Below are 22,903 nucleotides of genomic sequence, written 5' to 3'. Positions count from 1 at the left end.
GTAAGATGCTGGGCCAAGTTCATGAACTGTATTTGAACACATTTCCATTGTTTTACAAGGAAGCATCCCCCCCGCCCTCAAAAAGATGTGACAGGCACATTGAAGGACATAGGCCGGCAGTCAGCCGGGCTCCTAACTTAGCGACTGCACCACGCCTTCGCTGTGTGCCCTTCATCCACCGCTGCTCTCGCCGGTAGGTGAGGGGCACTGAGTAGCACTGAGGGGAACCCGGATGATCTAGCCATGATGGTGGATACATGTTGAGAGCAGAACAAAGCCGCCAGGGATGACTGGGTGACTCCAAGGCGCCCTGTGGCCTCACCCTCTTGGGTGTCTCCTCTGTCACCGTTTCTCCGTCACCCGCTCCCACCACTCCAGGTTGTCTGAACTAAGGGGAAGGGGGGGGGGGAACTACAGAGATGCCCCGCAGAGTTCGCCAGGGACTTGAAGATTCGGGTTTCTCGTGACTCTGCACAGAGCAAGGGCCTGAGTCCAAGCCAAACTGCTTCTGCTCTAGACACCCAGCCATACTGCTTTTGTCTTCTTCCTTCAGACTCCTTCTCCTTCCACCACTCCCTGCCTTTTGTACGGGGCCTTTGTTCACACCATCTCCACCACCTAGAACATTCTAACTCATCCCCCAGCCCTCTCACATGGTTAACCTGTGGCTCCGACTCCTCCCTCAGTGTAAGAGAACCCCTCCCCCCAACCAAGCCAGCACCCCACAGACACGGCCTCAAAGCCATGATACTGCTCACGGCTGCCGCTTTACCTCCGTGCACGCGGTTATCCGACGGATGGCTTTCTGAGGGACCCTGCATGATGATGCTCAGCTCGTAAAATGCATCCGACGGATATCTGCGAGATGCAGAAACAGAGGTTAGGAAATGAACGCATGCATGCATGCGTGTGTGAAGAAATGAAGAAATGAGTGAACAAATGAATGACCGCAACACTTTCGCCTGCCATTGGGATAAAATAGCACCAGGATGCCGGACCACCATGAGTCTCTCTCCTCTGCCAACGTGCCCTAGGGGTTTTCTAGAACTCTCCAGAGGGTTGCACCCAGGCAGGCAGGCTGGGAAGGACATATGTGACAACTTTCTCCTGGGGGCGGGGGGTGGGGGGGAGGGCTGGAGGGGAGAAGGAGAGGGAGTCACAAACAATTTCTGCTTTAATTAGCGCTCTGTCGGCTTCTGTTAGCCCGGGTGTTTGTTCCCTTATGTGTGTCAAGGAATTTGGAACTGACCCCAAGCTTGTGAAATAATTAGTACAATAGTGCCGATCTAGCCATTTCTGAAAAGAGTAATTTACTCCCAGCCGTAGCCTCCCCGGAAGAGCCTCTCATTAATCAAACCAGGCCTCGCACATCAAAGCTGGTCCCCCTTCCACTGCGGTATCCATCATCCCTCCGTGAGATGCGGCGGAAGCCTGGACCAATATGCGGCCTTTGCTGGGCCAGGCCATTTCCTGTTGTCACCGGTGGCCTAGGAGTGGGGAGGGTGGGAACAGAGAGCCCGGAAGACCCCACTAGGGTGGATGAGACCCTGGGCCCCACTGGGTCTGTTTGGATGCAACCAAAGGCAGCCACCTGCTCAGCAAGATGCTTTCCTTAAACACCACAAATGAACCCACCTGGCCTCATTGTTCAATTGCTCTCTCTGTCTCTCTCTCTCTCTCTGTCTCTCTGTCTCTCTGTCTCTCTGTCTCTCTGTCTCTCTGTCTCTCTCTCTCTCTCTCTCTCTCTCACTCAGTCACTTTCTCCTACCCCATGTGTCTACTAGAAATTATCTTGTTCATTTGTCTCACTGCTCTTTATTTTCTCTCTGTCCCTAGAAGGTAAAGGGCAGGAGAGAAAGAATGTTGCTCTCGCCCGCATGGTTTGGTCCCTGGGCTATGTATGCACCTTGCCTGGCCCATAGAACTGTCTTCATGCATCATTGTTTTTTGGATCAGTGGAGCAGGGCCTTCTGGGATTTTCCCTACCATTCTGCAGTCCCCCACCCCCTGTGTTTCTTCTTCATCTAAAATCATCATCTCAATCACATCCTCCCTTGAGAGAGGATCCACCTGTTTTCCTCAGTTTCCCCGCTGCATGGTTAGTGATTTGTATTGGTTATCCGGTGCTTCTAACAAGAGCTCCAAACAGACATGCTATGGCTTCCAGGTGGGGATCAGGAATCCAGATGCGATCTCTCCAGATCCTTTGCCTGGAGGTCCGACCTGCTAAAGCCAGTGGCTCCGGGATGTGATCTCGTAGGAAAGCTTGGCTGGGGCTGCTGCATGGAGCTCACCCTGGCCGTTCCGTGCTGTAAGGACCATTGATTGGGCCGAGGGCTTCGACTCCTCACAACACAGGGCTCTCTACCTGGCACCTGGCTCCAACAAAGCCACACACTGAGAAAGCAGCAGCAGTGAGATTTTTTCTTTTCTAACCTAATCATTGAAGTGGCATCCTTACAACACCGCTGCCCGCCATGCATGGCTCATCAAGGGGAGGGACCTATACGGGTAAGTCACCATAAGCCATGGCTGCCAGGGGGAGGGACTCTCAAGCAGACGCCATGATATGGGCCCATGGTGAAAAGCAGTGGGCAGATACAAAAAGGGCCACAATGACACCTGTTTTTTCAGGTTGCAAGAAAGATTGCAAAAAGGGGAGGCTATGAAAGAGTGAATAGAATACGTGAACACAGTATCAGATGCATGTATGGAGAGGTCACCGCGCAACAATCCTCTCCTGGTGTGCTGTTAATACACACCTGTGGGGGGGGAGAAGAGAGAGAAAATAGCGGTGCTAAATGCTATTGGACGCTTGCTGGTCATACAGGAACAATGATCTAGGCACAAGGATGCTCACATCACTTGGTCAGACTGGATGCAATCCAGCCTTTTAACAAGGAGAGCCGAAAGGAACTCAGGGAGCTTCTATGATGATAAAAGTGTTGTGTGTTGAAGCGAAAAGGAGAAAAATGAATGGAGAGTGTGCTGTGGCCCAAACTGTATAAACACTGAAACATCTGTTTATATGTGTGAACAAAAACAAAAATAATAAATGAAAAGGTTTCAGCCCGGTCTTCTGGGGGTGGGGAAATCTCAGCAAGGTGTCTTTTATCACAGAGGTCAACAGGGGGCAAATACAGCACTGTTCCTTTTTTTTAATGTAAAGACAATGTCATGGTTCCTGTCTCAAAGGAGAAACGGAAGCAGATGCAGATAGGACTGATGGCCTGCTGTACAGTAAGACTTGTGTGGCGTGCCTGTTCTGCGTGTCATGAATCCACACTCTGTCTCGATGGGGCACGCCGGACGCTTCCCTTCACAGGCGAGAGAGGCCGAAGCTCACACCTGTCACACCATTTGCCCAAAGACCACCGAGGACTGAGGAAGAGAGCTTTTCCTACAAAGCTGCCGTTTATGTCTTTTAAGAATGAGAAGAAGGAGGGGGGACCAAGATGGCGACGGGGCAGTAGGGAAACGCCACAGCTCTCTCCAACCAAAAAGAGAGTTCGAGTTCCAACGCTTAATCTCCCCAAGAGACCGACAACAACAAAAAGACGAACACTCAGAGAAAAACCAGAGGCGGAGAATAACAAAAAAGAAAGAGGAAAAGAATTTCAAAACAGAGAAAAGCGAAGACCCCTCCCCCAACCTTTACTGGCCGCGCGGCAGCGCGCCAAGCCGCCGGCCAGCCGGCCCGGCGGGGGCTGTGGGAGCCCCAGAGAAACAGCAGAGACACAGGGGGCCACTTTCAGAACATCTGGTACTGGTTTGCAGAACAGCAGATCACCAGGAACAGAGAAACCTACCAGCCGGGAGTCTCCACGAGGATCCCACCCCCACCCCTCACTCTCCACCCGAGCAGAGAGGCTCCATCCCGCCAAAGCCGCTCGGCATCAGCAGAGTGACAAAAGGACCTGCGGCAGACCACCCGGCCCGCCGGATCGCCGATCGCAACGATCCAGCACTCTCCACCCGAGCAGAGAGGTTCCATCCCGCCAAAGCGGCTCGGCGCGACAAAGGGTCCTGTCTGCAGACCACCCGCCCGCCCGATCACGATCGCAACAACCCGGCGGGGTCACTTGGGCCCCAGAGGTACCGAGAAGAAGCTGCCTGAGCGTGGACACTCTTGACCCAACAGCTTCGACAGAGGCAGAGACAGAAAAGAATCACACAGAGCCACCACCGCCCAACCCAGCCCGGATTGCAACAACAACTGACGACCTACACCACACAGAAACAACCAGCTCCAGGGTGAGTACCCCACAGGGGAAGTGTATCCCTCAAGGGAGACCAGAGCTGGAGGGAATCCCCAGACCCTGACCTAGACTCCCTACCCCAGCACCCGGACCACAGGACCCACTAAAACTGGGAACTGTTTGAGAGCTCCACCAGCCCGTGGAGCACACTCAGCTGGCCAGGCTAGAGCAAGAGCACCCCTGGAAGGGAGCTTAAATGCCCAAGCCAGGAACAGCGCCCCTGGGTCAAGACTACCAACAGTAGAAGAAATTTGAACTGTGTCCCCCAGGCTGTATAACCTAGGGGGTATACACATCAGCACAGGCCTAACAAGCGCGCTCCAGGCTGGGGCCGGAACCAAGCCCGGGGATCCGGCACCTGAACAACACAACCAACTCCTCCCAATTGAAGTAAAAAGCTGAGCATACGCCTCAACAGAGGGGAGAAAACCAGGAAACAACACTCCCCCGGGAAGCACGCCTGTGACAACAAAAGACCTGGAGGCCCAGGACAAGAGAAGCCCAAACCCCACCAAAACTCCACCCATATACCCTAGACTGGGAATTGGGCAACACAGGCTGCCAGCACCTGATAGTAAGCAGGAGCTCAGACTGTTAAGGCGGCTCAGCAATAGAGTGATAGTCTTGGATGTATGAGGCCCTGGATCTGATTCCTCAGCATCACAAAAGCAAAAAGGGTCAGAAGTGGTGCTGTGGCTCAAACGGTAGGGTGCCAGCCTTGAGCTGAAAAGCTGAGGGACAGCACCCAAACCTAGAGTTCAAGCCCACAACCAGCCCAAAACAAATAAACAAAAACACATCAGGAGCCCATAGCAGACTCCAGCATTTGGGAGAGTGCATCCAGAGCATCTGTTCTTCACAAGAGCACCCGCAGGAGCAAACACAAGCAGTCTAGGCTGCTCAACCCTTCCAAAAGCGGGAACTGTCAGCAATCTACAGCAGAGAGCTGAGAATCCTAAGTAAGTCAGAATAGCAGCTGGAAATAGGCTCCCAACAGAACCCAGATCAGGCACAGACTCTCTCTACCAATACAGAATCAGCAACCAAGCAAAGACAGACACACCAAAACAAAATTGAAGAGCAGTCTCCTGAACCTCCATGCGAAAATCACAGAGAAAAATCACAAGGTTTACTACCACCCAGGACAGCAAGCTCACCTCAAAAGCCAGCAGCCACACAGGGGAGAGCCCCAGTGGGAGCAAAGCAGGAATGGAAGACAAAGGCTACTTCCAAGGGTTGCTGGAGGCAATGACTCAAGAAATAAAGCGAGAAATTTATCAGAAATTGAAAGAGCACAAGGATGAACTATCCAAAGAGATACAGGGTATCAAACAAGAGATGCATGCAAAAATAGAAGCTGCACAAACCTCAATAAGAAGTGAGATAAACGCCAAATTAGAGGTAATGCATACCTCATTGAGAGGTGAGATCAGTACTCTGAGAACCAACATTGAATCCATAAAGGGATCCATTTCCTCCATGCAAACCACAATAGAAGCCACTGTCAACAGAGTGAATGAAATGGAAGGTCGAGTGTCAGATACAGAAGACAGAATACACCAACTGGACCAAAAAGTGACAGATATGGAAAAATTACTCAAATTAAACCAAAGGGATATTCAAGAGCAAGCAGATAATGCTAAAAAATTTAACCTTCGCATAATTGGAGTGGACGAAGGTGAGGAATTCCAGAGCAAGGGAATGCAACACCTATTTAACAAGATAATCAATGAAAATTTTCCCCACCTCAAAAACGACCATCTTAACTACATCACAAAAGCTTATCGAACACCCAACAAGCAAGACCCCAGGAGAAACACTTCTAGACACATTATAGTAAAAATGATAGATCTGAATAATAAGGAAACAATCCTGCATGCAGCAAAAATGAAGAAGGAGCTATACTACAATGGGAAAAAAATAAGAATTACTGCAGATCTCTCCACACAAACAATGAATGCAAGAAAAGCCTGGGAAAGCACCATACGAGCCCTGAGAGCCAATAACTGCCAACCCAGACTGATCTACCCGGCAAAGCTAGCATTCACATTTGATGGAGAACTGAAAACTTTTAATAGCAAAGAAAAACTAAATGAATACATAAACATTAAGCCAGCATTACAAAGAATTCTAAGAGGGGGGACACAACCTGAAGAAAGCAGCCAGGAACTGGGGCCTGCCCCAAACAGGCATTACTCAAAGTCTAACTGAGCAAGCACAGGAGGAAAGGAAAAAAGAAAAACTTAGGAAAACGGAATGGCAGGGACAACAATGCATCTCTCTATACTTTCTCTTAATATAAATGGGCTGAATTCGCCAATTAAAAGAAAACGAACTGAGGACTGGATAAGAAAACAAGACCCATCCATCTGTTGCCTTCAGGAGACCCACCTCTCAGCCAAACATACAAACAAACTCAGAGTGAAGGGGTGGAAAAGGATCTACCAATCAAACGCCCCCAGTAAGAAAGCAGGTGTAGCTATCCTGATATCTGACAAAATAAACTTTTCATTAAAATCAGTACAGAAAGACAAGGACGGACACTACATATTAATAAAGGGAACAATCCAAGAGGAGGATATAACCATCATCAACTTATATGCCCCAAATATTGGTGCACCCAGATATGTCAAACAAATGCTCTCAAACTTACAGAATAAAATAGATCCCAATACGATAATACTAGGAGACTTTAACACACCACTCTCACCAAAGGACAGGTCTACCAACCAGAGGATTGGCAAAGAAGCTACCGAATTAAGAGAGGCCATACTTCAAGCGGAATTAACTGACATCTACCGAGTATTTCACCCTAAAACAACACAGTACACATTCTTCTCAGCAGCTCACGGAACTTTCTCCAAAATAGACCATATCATAGTTCATGCAAGGAACTTAAGCAAATACAAAGGGATCGACATAATCCCCTGTATCCTATCTGACCACAGTGGAATCAAGCTAGCTCTTAATAACAAAGCATACCGCAGAAATTTCTCCAATACATGGAAATTGAACAGCACACTCCTTAACAATGCCTGGATAACAGAAGAGATCAGAGAAGAAATAAAGCACTTCCTACAACTCAATGAAAATGAAAACACCTCACAAAGAAACTTGTGGGACACAGCAAAAGCAGTCCTGAGGGGCAAATTTATTGCCCTCAGTGCCCACATCAAGAGAATGGAGACAGACCAAGTAAATAACCTCATGTTGCAATTAAAACAGCTAGAAAAACAGGAAAAAATGGAACCTAAAGCTACTAGAAGAAGCCAGATAACCAAATTAAAAGCAGAGATTAACCAATTAGAAAATCAGAAAACCATAACCAAAATAAACCAAACAAAAAGCTGGTTCTTTGAAAAAATAAACAAAATTGATGGCCCATTGGCTAGATTAATTAAAAAAAGAAGAGAGGAAACCCATATTAATAGGATTAGGGATGCCACGGGAAACATCACCACACGTACCCAAGATATCCAAACAATTCTAACAGACTACTTTCAAAAGCTATACTCTCTAAAGGAAGAAAATCGGGCAGAAATGGATGCATTTTTAGAGAAATACAAGTTGCCCAAACTGAGCAAAGAAGAAGTTAACCAATTAAATAAGCCAATATCCTATAATGAGATACAGGAAGCTATCAAAAGTCTTCCAACAAAAAAAAGCCCAGGACCAGATGGATTCACAGCAGAATTCTATAAGACCTTTAAACAAGAACTAATACCCATACTCCTCAAGCTCTTCAGAGAAACAGAGAAGGAAGGAACTATCCCAAACTCATTCTACGAAGCCAATATCACACTCATCCCCAAACCAGGCAAAGACCCAACCAAAAAGGAGAATTACAGGCCAATCTCCTTGATGAACACAGATGCAAAGATCCTTAACAAGATTCTAGCTAACAGAATCCAGAAACACATAAAAAAAATAATTCACTATGACCAGGTAGGCTTCATCCCTGAGACACAGGGATGGTTTAACATACGTAAGTCAATAAATGTAATCCAACATATCAACAGAGCCAAGGTCAAGAATCACATGATTATCGCTACAGATGCAGAAAAGGCCTTTGACAAAATTCAACATTCATTCATGCTAAAAGCTCTGGAGAAAATAGGAATAGAAGGAACATTTCTAAAAACAATAAAAGCCATTTATGACAGACCAATAGCCAATATTATACTTAATGGGGAAAAGCTACAACCAATTCTCCTAAAATCAGGAACAAGGCAAGGATGCCCACTGTCTCCACTCCTCTTCAATATAGTCCTAGAACCCTTAGCCAGGGCAATAAGGCAAGAAAAAGACATTAAAGGGATCCTCATAGGAAAAGAAGAAGTTAAACTATCCCTTTTTGCAGACGACGTGATACTATACCTCCACGATCCCAAAAACTCCATCCCCAAACTCTTAGAAATCATAAATCACTTTGGCAAAATAGCAGGATACAAAATAAACCCACAAAAATCAGTTGCCTTCCTATACACTGATAATGTACAGGAAGAGAGGGAAATAAAGGGAGCAACCCCATTCACAATAACCTCCCGAAAAATAAAATATTTAGGAATTAACCTGACCAAAGATGTAAAAGAACTATTTAATGAGAACTATAAAAAGTTAAAGAAAGAAATTGCAGAAGACACTAGGAAATGGAAAGACCTCCCATGCTCCTGGATAGGCCGACTTAATATAGTAAAGATGGTAATACTTCCAAAACTAATATACAAATTCAACGCAATTCCTATTAAAATCCCAATGACGTACATCACTGAAATACAGAAAACAGTCCAAAAATTCATATGGAACAACAAAAGACCTAGAATAGCCAAAACAATTCTAGGGGATAAAGACAATATGGGAGGGCTATCCATGCCGAACTTCAAACTCTACTACAGAGCTATAATAACAAAGACAGCATGGTACTGGCACAAAAACAGACCCGAAGACCAATGGAACAGAATAGAAGATCCAGAAATAAATCCACAGGCCTACAGCCAGCTGATATTCGACAAAGGAGCCAAAGACATACAATGGAAGAAACACAGCCTCTTCAACCGCTGGTGCTGGGAAAACTGGGCAGCCACATGCAGAAAACTAAAAGTGGACCCCAGCCTATCACCATGCACCAACATCAACTCAAAATGGATTAAAGACCTTAACATTAAACCTGAATCTCTGAAACTACTGCAGGACAGAGTAGGAGAGACACTTGAACTAATAGGCACAGGAAGGAACTTCCTGAACAGAGTCCCAGGGTCACAACAAATTGGAGAGAGACTCGACAAATGGGACTACCTTAAAATAAAAAGCTTCTGCACAGATAAAGCTATCGCAACCAAGCTAGAAAGACAACCAACTAATTGGGAAAAAATATTTACCAGCAATATATCAGACAAGGGGTTAACATCCTGTATATACAGGGAACTCAAGAAACTAATCCCTCCCAAACCCAACACACCAATTACTAAATGGGCAAGGGAACTAAAGAGGGACTTCTCAAATGAAGAAATAAAAATGGCAAAGAAACACATGAGGAAATGTTCATCATCCCTGGTGGTGAAGGAAATGCAAATAAAGACAACCCTGAGATACCACCTTACCCCAGTCAGAATGTCCCACATCCACAAATCAGCCAACGACAAATGCTGGAGGGGATGTGGAGAACGAGGAACGCTATTACACTGCTGGTGGGAATGTACACTCATACAACCACTTTGGAAAGCAGTCTGGAGGGTCCTTAGAAAGCTAAAGATTGACCTCCCTTACGACCCAGTCATACCACTTCTAGGCATCTACCCTGAACAACAGGAACCAATATACAAGGACACGTGCACCTCCATGTTTATTGCAGCACTGTTCGCAATAGCTAGGATATGGAAACAACCTAGATGCCCCACCACAGATGAATGGATCCAAAAATTGTGGTATCTATACACAATGGAATATTATGCAGCCATTAGAAATGACAAAATAATGGCATTTGCAGGGAAATGGATGGAGCTAGAAGGAATCATGTTGAGCGAGGTAAGCCAAGAACGAAGAGACAAACAGTACATGGTCTCCCTGATAAGTGGATGATGAATCCAAAATGTTAGGTGATATGACAAAACTAACAGGACTTAAGAAACAAAGAACTCCCACTCATCTGGTTGAACCACTACTAAATATCCCCATGCTGCTGATCACATATATGGTATATAACATATGAGCACCGTTATATATTACAGACTGTGATAGACAATTTGCTCCAGGAAAGTTAGAATGAACTTGTGACTTTAAATGAGCATCATTATTCCACAATACTGTGAATTTCCGGAAATTAAGTAATCACTTAATCACGATCAAAAAAAAAAAAAAAAAAAAAGAACCTTGGGGAAGGGAGGGAGGGAGGGGATGGTAGGGGGAAAACAATGGAGGGGGTAACAATGTTCAAGAGGAAGTGGAAGTGTACTCATTACCTCACTCATGTAACTGTAACCCTCTGTATAGTATCTCTACAATAAAAAAAATTAAAAAAAAAAAAAAAAAAAAAAAAAGAATGAGAAGAAAAGACTGGTTTTCATGAAAAGATGAACCTCCAAGCTGAGACCCGGGTGCTAATCTAGGAATTGCTCAACCTTGGCCCTACTGATGCGCAGGGCTGAGAAAGGATGTACAGAGCCATGTTGCTCCAGAATAGACAGACATCGGTCTCAGAAGAGGGCTTGGCTGACAGCAAGTGCCTTTGCCTTCGCTTCCTCCATCTTTCTGGTTTGGTTTTGTTTTGTTTCATCTTTTTTCCTGTCCTGGGGCTCGAATTCAGGGCCTGGGCCCTGTCCCTGAGCTCTAATGCTCAAGGCTAGTGCTCCAACACTTTGAGCAACAGCTCCTCTCATGGTTTTCTGGTCTTTCATTGGAGCTAAGAGTCTCACAGACTTTCCTGTCCAGGTTGGCTTTGAACTGTGATCCTCAGATCTCAGCCTCAGATGACAGGCTTGAACCGCCAGCACTGGACAGTCTTTCTGTGTGTGTGTGTGTGTGTGTGTGTGTGTGTGTGTGTGTGTGTGTGTGTGTGTGTGTGTGTGTGTGTGTGTTTAGACAAGGTCTCAGTAGAGTCCAAACTGCTGGATACCTGAGTGCCATGATTACAGGCATGCATTGTCACACCCAACTCATTTTCTCAAATTTCCAGCACAATATAAAGAGACAGTAAATATATTATACAGTATTTTGCAGCTGATAAAACTGCAGGCAAAGCTGCTAATGAGCTGCCCGGTGTTTCTGTGAGTTCATAGGAAGATCTGTATTTGGTGAATTTTCAACTCCTCATGCAACCAATGATCTCATCTGGGCAAAAAGAGTCACCCTGATATCCTGTGTGAGAATCCCCCCCCGGGGGGGAGGGGGGAAATGGTGCGGTACAGGGCGTGATCTGGCAGCCAGCCTGCTTACTGGCACTGGAAGTTGGTCGCAAGCTACCAAGTTTCTCTGAGCATTCAGTGAACCACCTTTGAAACCTGAGTCTATCACTCTACAGGCCCATCATGGAGCCCAAACGATGGAAAACCACACGTGATTCCACCCGGGTCCCCGTGCAAACGCAAACCTTCACTTGTGCAATGATGGTGAGCTTTTTCCAGTGGGTGCGTGAACGCTGAGGTCAGATGTTTTAGATCACATTATATATTACATATATGGAGCGAGGAGCGGGGGGTGGGGGGGAGGGGCTGGGGAATGGTGGTTCCTCTCTGTGTTAGGATCTACAGTGGAGTCAAGATTCCAGAAGTGAAGTCTGAACGAAAATCATGGCGGGGGAAGTGATTCTCCGTTGTCCTCCAGCCCGGATGTCCTGCTAACCGGAGACCTCAGGCTCCTGGCACTGGCAGAGAACTATGCACACTTGACCCTGTTGGCTTCCCAGTGAAATGCAGGTGATAAAATACCCCACGTCCGTGGGAGTATCTTCATGGAAATGCCAGGGCCAGCTCACCGCGTGCATGCAAATGAGGCACGCAGGTACCATCATGGTATCACCTGGCCACCTTGTGCCTACACAAAAGGGTCTGTGGACACCCTGAAGAAGCAGCTGGCTTTTAGTCTCCCCTCCACCGCCCCCCTCCACACCATCAGGAGGCTGTGATTTCCCCAACAGGATAAACTTAGCTCCACCTCTGAGCCTGCACCTCATTCATTATAAACCCCAACCTGTCACAGAGCTCCCCTAATGAGGGCGTACATCTTTTGGCAGCCTCGGGACAGTAGTAACTTTCTTCATGACATATTCTGGAAGTTTTATGTGCCTATTCCATTAAAAAAAAAAAAGAAGACGAAGAAGAAGAAGAAAGAAGAAGAAGATGTAGAAAAAGAAATGTGCTGTTTCCATAGCAATATAAGGTCTTCTGGGGAAGCCCCGTGGTGACAGACAGAACCCCCCATGTTCTTCTGGGAACTGTTCTTTTTGTGTGTGTGTTTTTTTCTAGAAGTTTCTCTGAACACCCCCACCCTGCAAGCTCCTTGCTCTGCACATCTGCAGATCAGCCAGCCTGGCTGGGGAGCTCAGTCACTCTCAGAAGCACTGGCAGCCCCCATGCAACCTGAACAAAATGAGACTCATCTTTTCTACCCATGTCAGATTCAAGAGAGAGCGGCTGATATGGAATCCTGTCCATCTGAGGCTTGCTGTGGCTTACCAAGTGGAAACACACTAAGTCCCCCAAAAGAGCCAAGCTCTCCTTCTGGCTCTTCCATGAACGTGGGGCACAGGCAACAGATTTCCTGGCCTGGTTTACATCACTGGGTTGTTAAAATGGCAAATATACAGGGTATTCCACGGACAGCATCGTATCATACATAACACTGGAAAGCACCTCCTAAACCTTAGCCCTTCATCCCTTCGTCCAAGCAGATAGCCTTCCTCCAATCAGGACTCAGTAATTAAGGTGTCAATCTACACGTCCACACGTCATCAATAGATCTGCATGCAGGTTTGCTCAAATACAGGCTCAGTCACAGAGTGCAGCGATTCCTTCCAGCTCTTGGGCCATCTGTTTATCTTCTTTAGAGAAAATTGTTTTGTTTTTGTGACAGTCCTCGGATTTGAACTCAGGGCCTGAACTTTTGTGCACATGGTTGGCACTCTACCACTAGAGCCACAGCTCTACATCCAGTTTGGTTTTGGTGGCTAATTGGAGATGAGAGTCTCACGGACCTTCCTGTCTGCCTGGGCTGGCTTCGAACCGTGATCCTCTGGTCTCAGCCTCCCTGAGTAGCTAAGATTATGGACATGGGCCACCAGCATCTAGCCTGAGAAAACTTTTTTCTTTAAGGAATTTAGGTCAGACTTGGAAACCAGCCGGTAAGTCGAAACAGTGCCCAATTTTGCCTTAATTTTGAAAGAAGTGGGGAGAGGGATTGCTGAACAGTTCTTCTCTAAGGTTCATGGTTTTCAGGCTTAGAGTCACTCTGTGGTCTGTGAGTCTAGCCAGAGATCAAGCATATGATTCTCATATAGATATGAATGAATGCATGCATGAATGAATACAATCCCTCTAGAACCCCCACCATCTCAAAATATGCCACCTTCTGTGCAATGATGATCCCAGGACTGGTAATTCAGCCTCAATAGTGTGAGCGCCCTAACACAGCAGCAGAGGGTCCCCCCAGTACCCCCTTCCACAATCAAACAGCTATCTCCCTAGAGCTCCACGGACACCGGCGAGTTGGAAGCTTGGATGTCTTGTCTTGTTCTGGTGTGTTATTACATCTGGATCAATTCTTAATCCTTCAGTTTAGCTTTGAGCTGCCTGGTGACCTCCGACAGATCAGGAATAATCCCTCCTCGGCACCCAGGTAAGTGGCTTTCCCATCGCCGGTAGCTCGGTGACATTTGAGGCTGTGCTGGAGGCCATCCATCCCCTCCTCCAAAGGTCCACAGTGACTCTCACCGCAGACCGCTCAAAGCAGAAGGCTGTCAGCCAAGGACAGATCAACAAGGGCGTGTCCGTGGTGCCTGGGATCCAGGAAGAAAGAGGCCCCGCCTAACTCCTACCCACTGTACTTCTGAGCTGACAAAAAGAAAACCCTCCTGCGATGCCACGGGAGTGTTTCTCCTTGTTGAATGAGTCCACAAATGATTCCTTTAGAACCCAAGGCAAAGGGAGAAGCTGCGAATGGACGGCCAGCTCATTGGGCTAGCCTTGGGAAACAGGCCAATCACAGAAGAAACCATTTAACTTCTCCACCAATCCCATGCACTGGTTCCTACTGACTCCAGTGGCTCAAGGAAGTCATTCCCTCACTGTTACACCGACGGTAAGGGCTGAATCTGGAGCCCAAGGTCAAACTCATCTACTTCTCTTTCCTAGACTCTTGATCACCTCAACTACTCAACAACCCAATACCTAGCCCAACCCTTTCCATAAGTTTCCCAAACACACCTGGAAGGAGTGGAAAGTTCTGTCCTTGAAGAAACCCAATGGGAGAAAAGGAGGGAGAGAAGAATGGAACAGTTCATAAAGAAGTGTACCCGTTACCTGACTTATGGCCGTAAGCCCTCTGTGCATCACCTTTACAATAAGATTTTTTAAAAAGAAAAGAAACACAAGTTGAAGTCTTGCCTGGCCCAATGCTGAGACGCAGATCATTTCACTCCCTGCCTCAGTTTCCCTCCCTGCGAGGTGGGGGTTTATTGTCAAGATCTGTAGAGTTAAGGGATATGGATGCAACTTGAAAATTAAGTATCTTATTATTGAAAAAATAACTCCTTTATATGAAGTGTTCTATACTTTACTATTTTGGTATGCTGATACCAGAGCTTGAACTCAGGGCCTGGACACTGTCCCTTAGTTTTTTTTTTTTTTTGCTTAAGGCCAGCACTTTACCACTTGAGCCACACAGCTCCACTTCTGGCTTTTTGCTGGTTAATTGGCAATAAGAGTCTCACAGACTTTCCAGCCTGGGCTGGCTTTGAACTCTATGATCTTGAGTAGCTAGGTTCACAGCTCTGAGTCCCCAGCACCCAGCTGGTATTCACACTTTAAATGAGGTCTGACATGAGTGATTATGTGACTTTAACACCTAAAGATAGGCATGTGTAGTGGTGAAATCTCACACATGGAGACAAGTCTTCATCTTGCGAAATCACCTTGAAGTGCATTGCATCTTAGGGCTAGCTCCTTCCTCCCCTGACAGCTCCCATCTCTCCAGGTAATGCTCCCCCTCTGATATGTACCTAGCTGCTCAGCTCCCCTCCCCAATGCCCCTCATTTCCCGGAGGGACCTCATGCAGGGTCCCATGAAGACGATGTGATGGATGGTCCCGTGGCAACAGCGGGACACTGGCAAACTCCAACCTCATACATCACCAGGGCTATCTGGACTGGCACTTCGGTAATGTATTCTGTGAGTACATCATCCTCAGAACGCTGTCACTCCGGGATGGATTCATCAACCGACAGGGCCGTCATCAGTGGGAAGGAGGAGGGGGCATCAGAGGAAGGGAAATCTCCTTGATGAGGTGGAGGTCCTCATGGTGAAATACAGGGCATCCAAGACCCCCAACTGAGAGATGCTAAGAGGTACATGGGGCACCAGAATGAGGAAGTGATTCTCCTCAAATCCTGAGAACCCCAAGATCAGGCCATGAGTCATCTCATCAGTCAGATGCCTCCTGACATCTTTCCTTCATCTCTGCCCGGGCTTTGCCAGCCCTGATCCTCATGTCAGAAAAGAGTGCCCCAAGGAAGGGTGCTCCGGTGAGCTTCTCCGTGGAAAGGCTGAGTGTCACATACGTGCATGCTGGTCTATCTATTCACTGCCTCAAAGACCTGCTACTCACAGTAGCTTCTCAACAGGCATAGGCTGAGCCCTCTTTCCCAACATGACCTGGCCCGTGTGATGCTAATTTTATTCATGTGATGTGTGTCAATCTGCTGTCCGTCTGGGTACCACTCCATTCACTGATCCCTACCCCCATCCTCTCATTCCTTTTGTGGTTTCAGGAAACGTAGGGACCTGAAGAGCATGGGCTTGGGACTAGAAGGCTTAGACTCAACACTTGTCACCACTGAGTACGAATTGGATGAGCTTGAGCCTTTCTATACCATTACCTATCTACATGAACCGCCAAAGAGCTGACTCCCAACTTAGGTTAGTCAACAGAGCTACACAGAAAGGTGCTTTTTTTTTTTAAAGAAAATTGCCAACATGCATCTGATCATACAGAATAATATTTATTGAAATGAACTCCAGGAAATGGAGTTTGTTGCTCTTTTTTGTTTTCTTTTCCTTTCTTCTTGTTTGTTCTTTTATCTATCTTTGGGGATGTAAGAGAAGGCACAGAAATGGTGGGATGAAGAGTGAACAAATGCAGCAGAGGTCCTCACTAGACACTAGGTAGAAAATGAACTCTACAACTGATGAGTGGGGATGAGAGGGAAAAACTGGGAGAGAGCACGGGAAGGGGTGACCTTGTCCCAAAAGAAATATACTCTTTGCCTGACTTATGGAATTGTAACCTCTCTGTTCACCACCTTTATAATAACAATTAAAAATTTTAAAGATAACTGGGGGGAAATGCCTATGGTCAGGCACCAGTGACTCATGCCTATAATCCTAACTACTCAGGAGACTGAGATCTAAGGATCATGATTCAACGCCAGCCCAGAAAGGAAAGTCTGTGAGACTCCTATCTCCGCTAAACTACTCAGAAAAAAGCCAGAAGCAGTGCTGTGGCTCAAGTGGTAGAGTACTAGCCTTGAACAAAAGAAGATCAAGGACAGTGCCAGGCCCTGATTTCAAGTCCCAGGACTGACAAACAAAAATAAAGAAAAAAATGCCTATGAGTTGCATTTACTAATTGATAGCTTCTGTTATTGATAATAGTCAATACTGATTAAGTACTGTGAGTTTGGGGAACTGTATTTTTAGCACTGATGATCCTATTTAATCCATAACATCGTCACATGATAGAAATTTTACTTAACTTACCCCAATGTGCATTTAAAAAAAAAACTGAGGCTCAGAGATATTAAATGTATGTGGATTGCCCGGATTCAAAAACTAGGCCAAGAATTCAAAAACAAGGGTTAAACCCCAGTCATTTTGCAACCCTGATATAAATAAAGAGACAAGACTACCCATTTCCAGGCCCACCCTGAATTGTTCCCAGTGAACTACAAAGTCCAGTATTCTAATATCTCGGTTTTTAAAAGGTAGACCGACTTTTGAAAACAGTAACTTCCTTGCAAGTGTTGCTCTGCCAATACAAGAAATTCATGTGTCACCTTGCTACAGTGGCATCATTACAATGGCTCCGAATGTCATCTTCAGGACACTCTTGATAAGCTTTTCACTTCTGGCATTGAATGCTGGTGGTTTGGAAGGCCAGAGCACATTACAGCAGTTAGAGGAAATCTCTTCCCAATGTCCAAACCCCCTGCTTCCCTTTGGACTTGCACAGACAATTTGTTTGCTCTTACACAGTGCTGGATACAATTTGCCTGCCTTCAGTAGTAGACAGATGTCATCGGTGAATTGAAGTAACCCCAGGTTGTGGCTCTTTAGCCATAAAGGATAGAAGAAATAGACCAAGCACTCCGTGACCTGAAGGAAGATGACAAAACTTGGATCCAGAACCAGTTTTGAAGCTGGAGGTAAACTATTTTTTTTTTTACTCCTCACAACATTGTTCTTATCCTAGTGAAGGTATAAATGTGTAAGATGGCTATCTCTAAGGTTTTTCTTCACTTCTACAATATGTGATTCATGGAATGCCCAGCTATGTGCTCACCTTACTTGCAAAAATCCAGACTGGAACAGAGCTTTGGACCAAACAAAGGGGCGCGGGATGTGATGCCCCGGCCCCCCATGCTACAAAGTAAAAACTGCTAACACCGCAGATTTGTGTATCCACCCTGGTAATGGCGAAATTTAATTTCAGCAGAGAGCTTCTCTATCACATAATGGTGCATCATTTCACTTTGTTTTTACTTCCCCCGTAGCAAATGAAGTACACGGGGAAGGATGGGAGAGGAAAAAAAAAAAAAAAACCATTGAAGAGAACATACATTGTTTTATTGTCTTGTGAAATTGCTGGGTTTCAAGCCAATCGAAGTGCCTAAATGCTCAAGTTCTCCGGGGTGATACAAAGTGCAGAACATCTCTGTTTGTGAAGCTAAATTTAATAAACAGAGCAAACCCCTGGCAGACCCTGGGATTTTTCTAATATCCTGATGGTGTCAGGGGACGGGGCCTTGATATGTGAAAAATGGCGTAAGACCCTACCACCAAGACCGACTAGAAGCAATTGCCCAGGAAGAGAGGAAGATGTCTCCACCTAGGGCAGGGCTGAATTCGGTGTAACTTGAATTGCCTGTGCATTGGACACAAGCCACGGGCCTCTGTCCACACATGGGTGCTGAAATGGGAATCTGTATACGACGTTTCCCAGCTCCGTCTCATAAATCACATTCGCAGCTTAAAGTCAGGTGTCAGTGGCTCATGCCTGTGATCTTTAGCTACCAGAGAGGCTGAGATCAGCGGGATCTCGGTGCAAAGTCAGCCCCAGCAGAATAGTCCTCCCTTCCCACCTCTCCTATCTATTTTTACCATTTTAACGATTTTCATTAGGCTGTTTTCATTACACACATGGAGTGCACTTCAATCACACTCTGTATCACCTCTCCTCTCTGCCTCCCTGCCCTGAGTTCCTTTAACATATTTATAACCCAGCCCTGGAAGTTACGCAGCATTCCTTCCAGTGCTGTCCATTTAATCACGGAAGTTACAAATGGCGCCAGTCAGCAGACAGTGAATCTCGGATGAAGGAGCCTCCAGGTCCTTGGGAAACTCGTGGAATGAGAACTGGGCAGGCAGCCGTTTGCGTAGCACGCCATTTTGGGGCATAGCCATCCATTCCACGGCCTCTGTTCCTTTTCAGCGGCTGACACTCGTGAATCTTATTGGAGAACTGCAGAAATACCCAACAGTGGTGCTGGCCTAGGTCTCACTGGGGCAGGAAAAATAAATCCCTTTGCTATATGTAGAGACACAGCTCCGAGAGTCCATCCAGGATTGGGCAAAAGCTCAAAGTCCCCCACGGTGACCCTCCTCCTATTGTAATTCAGCCCAACCCTGCCCTGCTTTCTCCACTCCTATCTCTGCCGGGGAGTCTGTCCTTCGCCGTTCACACAGAGATCCTCATCTCCCAGAACCTGCTTAGGAACATGTCAGTGAAGACAACCTCTCTTTTAGGAAGCCATGGTGCTCATCTACCCTGCTTCTTATGGAATATTTAGACAATGATCATCCCCTTGTGATCTCTCATGCTTAGACATCATTAATGTTTACCCTTGGTTTCCTGAGCACTGGTTTGTGCTATATCCTTCTTTATGTCCATTTCCTAAAAATAAATAAATAATGTAAAGAAAGACAAAAGGGTAAATGCTACTGAGTGTTTACTGTATGCCTCTTTAGACTCATTATCTAATTAGGAAAGCAGTTCTTATAAAGGACATTATGAGGGGCTGGGAAGGTGGCTTAGTGGTAGAGTGCTTGCCTAGCATGCATGAAGCCCTGGTACCACATACACAGAAAAAGCCAAAAGTGGTTCTGTGGCTCAAGTGGTAGAGTGTTAGCCTTGGGCAAAGAAGCTCATGGACAGTGCCCCAGGACTGGCAAAAATAAAAATAAATGAAAGACATTAAGATCCATCCCCCTCCATATAATTGAGGGCTGAGATATTCAACAGAGAGACCATTGTTACCTACAACTCCAACCGCAGGCATGAACAGAAGATTCTGGTTAACAGCACTTCCTTGGAAATCCAGGGTGAATGATTCCCACTAGAGCACTGCTCAAAAAAGACAAGGAAACTTCCCCAAGGCCACTGAGAGGAAGGAACAGAACCTGTCTTTGACTGAGTGACCCCAAAGTTCTTGGCTTCACCACTGAACCAGGAGTCCTCCTGGTTTGTTTGTTTAAGATCTGTGGCCTCTTTTGTTTATCCCAGTGAGCTTTCAGATGGCTGTGTTCCTCGTACGTGGATGAGAAGATTTTTAATCATCATAGGACGAACACTTGAGCACCTGAAAATTGTCTTGTTTCTATTCTTCAGCCAAAGTCTACAGAAGTCTCCTCACGAGGTCCAGAGACCGAGGCCAGAGATTTCCAACGGGATCTGAATGAGAAGTTTCCAAAAAATATTATCAAGGCCCTGCCAAGCTGAAGAAAATCAGGACCGTTGTGCTGATCAGGGGCAGCCCCAGGTTTTGCTTTTGTGATTTTCTGGCTGGCTGCCTTGCTTTGCAGTTCAGCCCCCTCCACAGTCACGACGGAGAATGGGAGCCTTCAACGTGATGCCACCACTCCATGTCAGCCTCCCTGTCTGAAGTTTCAGTCCCAGAAATTGCTGTTTTCAGAAGTGACATGGTTGGTGCATTGTGCCTTTGACAGAGAGGAGAACTTCAAATGAATCTCTCGGGGTAACTGACAGGCCTTTCATATTAAAGCCTGGGGATCGGGGCCGGACTGACATTGGCGTTCAATCCCTGCACCCATTACCTACCCATTTATAACACTTAAACTCAGTTGTTTGGCCCATGGGCCATTGTAAAGGTGAAGCAGGCTGGGTGCTGTTTCTCATACCTATAATCCTAGTTCGACGAGAGGCTGAAAATGAGGGGCTCACAGTTTGAGGCCCTTCTCAGCCCAGAGTTGAGGGCAACGGTACATGCAGCTCGGGTCATCCCAAGCTACAAGTGAGGCTGAAGTTGGGAGGATCCAGATTCCAGGTCATTCATTCCAGGCAGAGAAGTCTACAGGACTCCACCTCCACAGAGAACCACGGGATGTTGTAGCACATGCTTGAGATCCTAGCAATGATGGAAAACCTGAAAGTAGAATGATCATGGCTTAGGAACTTGCCCAGCAGGAAGTGACACCCTATCATTAAAAGTAACTTGTGAGCCAGACAGTGGTGGCTCATACCTGTAATCCTAGCTACTCAGGAGGCTGAGATCTGAGGATCAGGGTTTGAAGCCAGCCCAGACAGAAAAGTCCATGAAACTATTATCTCTAATAAACTATTCAGAAAAAGCCAGAAGTACTACTGTGGCTCAAGGGGTAGAGCGCTAGCCTTGAGCACAAAGAGACTCAGGGACAGCGCCCAGGCCCTGAGTTAAAGCCCCAGAACCAGCCAAATAAATAAATAAATAATATACTGTGAAAAATAGGCTGGAAGGTGGCTCAGTGGTGTTATGCTAGTCTGGCAAGCATCAGGCCCTGAGTTCAAAACCCCACACTGCCTGCTCAAAGAAGAAGAATCACCAGTCCCCTAAGTGTTCAGAACTCATTTCAGTTGGCATTGCTTTTGTTATTAATGGACATCGTGAACATACAGATCTTCAATATACAGATATTCAAGATCTTCAGCTGTACTTTCACTTGAATAAAGAAAACAGATTATCCCCTTGAGTTTGACTATATTTTTTTCCGTGTGTGTGTGTGTGTGTGTGTGTGTGTGTGTGTGTGTGTGTGTGTGTGTGTGTGTGTGTGTGTGTGTGTGTCAGTACTGGGGCTTAAACTCAGGATTGAGGCACGGTCTGTGAGCATTTTTCTTCAAGGCTAGTACTCTACCACTTGAGCCACGAATCCTCTTCCAGCCTTTGGGTGGTTAATCAGAAATAAGAATCTCAGAACGCTTCCTACCCAGGCTGGCTTTGAACCACACATCCTCCAATCTCAACCTCCAGAGTAGCTAGGATTATAGTCATAAGCCACCAGTGCCTTAGCTTGGCTGTAATTTTATTTTATCTCTACCCTTTCATCTGACAAGACCTTTCTGCTCACACACACACACACACACAAATACACATTTGACAGCCGGAGTTGTGTTCCCATCCTTTTGTTCAAGGTCGTTTGCTGAGCGTATAATAAATCCCAGGCAGGTGTTACAGGAGCCAGTGGATGGCAGGGAGGAAGTTCAAATTACAGAGAACACTGTTGCCTAGAAGACAGTGCAGGATGACTTTTCTCTTTTAATGATGGCCGCTGCCCTCTGTCTCCGTGGCGCGTACCATTTATCGTCTTCCTCTGGCATTCAGCATGTCACGTGACTCCTGCGCCATCCCGCACAGCAGACATAATTATTGGATGAAATGACTTGCCCAGGGCCACATAGATGGTAAGTGGAAAAGCCTCGACCCAGGCTCAATTGCGTTTACCAGTGTGCCTGCGCCTCCCTGCGCTCTTTTGCCTCTCAGAATTGCTTGTGCGTTTAACGGCGTACCCTCCTCCCGTCACCGGTTGATTCTAGGGCAGATAAGTAATAACCCAGCGGGTCCCACCAGACAGTGCGGAGTTTACGGTGTCAAAGCAGAAAGAGTCTGAAGGGGAGAGAGAGAGCGTGAGAGGCAAAACGCTTCCCCACCCCCATCACCACCACTCCAGGAGACTGACACCTCCCTGCACTCACAGAGGCCACCCTTAATGTCCTTTTCCCACCAGAAGATTCCGGCGGGGGATGTGGGGGGAGGGGGATCCATCATAGCCCTGAACATAATCTTGATGAATGATCTCAGTAACCTGGCAGCCTCTACCATGTCAGCAGCAGCTCCCATCCCTCGAGTGAAGACTGGCTCAGCATTCTCATTCTTCTTCCATCCCCA

This window comes from Dipodomys merriami, unplaced genomic scaffold (genome assembly GCF_024711535.1).
Source record: "Dipodomys merriami isolate MVZ:Mamm:240054 unplaced genomic scaffold, mDipMer1.0.p SCAF_60, whole genome shotgun sequence".
Taxonomy (NCBI): domain Eukaryota; kingdom Metazoa; phylum Chordata; class Mammalia; order Rodentia; family Heteromyidae; genus Dipodomys; species Dipodomys merriami.
The sequence above is the reverse complement of the archived record's forward strand: the minus strand, read 5'-3'. Positions refer to the sequence as shown.